Source organism: Diaphorina citri, unplaced genomic scaffold, assembly GCF_000475195.1.
Source record: "Diaphorina citri unplaced genomic scaffold, Diaci psyllid genome assembly version 1.1 scaffold44984, whole genome shotgun sequence".
In the NCBI taxonomy this organism is placed as follows: Eukaryota; Metazoa; Arthropoda; class Insecta; order Hemiptera; family Psyllidae; genus Diaphorina; species Diaphorina citri.
In genome coordinates this window covers 1-522 of record NW_007422304.1, presented here as the reverse complement: position 1 = coordinate 522, position 522 = coordinate 1, and the positions used below count along the sequence as shown (strand labels likewise).

Sequence of the window (522 nt, the reverse complement as noted above, 5' to 3'; positions counted from 1 at the left end):
CTTACGGGTGGTTATTCTGAGAACTTTGGTGGGCATTCTGATTGGGCCCTTGGGCTTCAGCTTGTGTTTTCTGGCAGCGGTGATCAGGTCTGCAGTTACTGTAACATAGGAAAAGACAGAATAAACATTAATATAAGTTGTAATCATGTAATTAAATAAAAAAATACTTAATTGAAGTGAGTTGGTGCAAATATTGGATTAATAGAAGTAGGTACAAACATAAAGTATAGAACCTTTCAGTGGCGGCGTGGTCTAAATTCAAGTGTAGGGCGTGTAGGGCTCATGCACAGGTCTACCAAGTCCCATCACAGTACATGCCATTAATATTTATCGGCATTAGATTTAACTTTTGAGTTGTATGGCCGCCATACACGCCATACATACACGCTACGCCACTGGAACCTTTAACAAAATATTGGGGAGAAATGATCATGGTAAAATGTTAAGTTGAAATTACCCTTTTCAAGACTTCTGACATTTTTGGATGTTAGAACAATTCTGATTCTGTGAGTTGTTTGTTGA

The 522-nt window shown here is 38.3% G+C and overlaps 1 long non-coding RNA gene across 1 annotated transcript; it reads right to left on the bottom strand.

The window, feature by feature from the left end:
* Window positions 1-4: 4 nt before the first annotated feature.
* Window positions 5-522, bottom strand: LOC103523835. The gene is made up of 2 exons (XR_542083.2): window positions 458-522; window positions 5-98 (listed from the first exon to the last, which is right to left on the bottom strand). It is a non-coding gene; the product is annotated as an uncharacterized LOC103523835 (long non-coding RNA).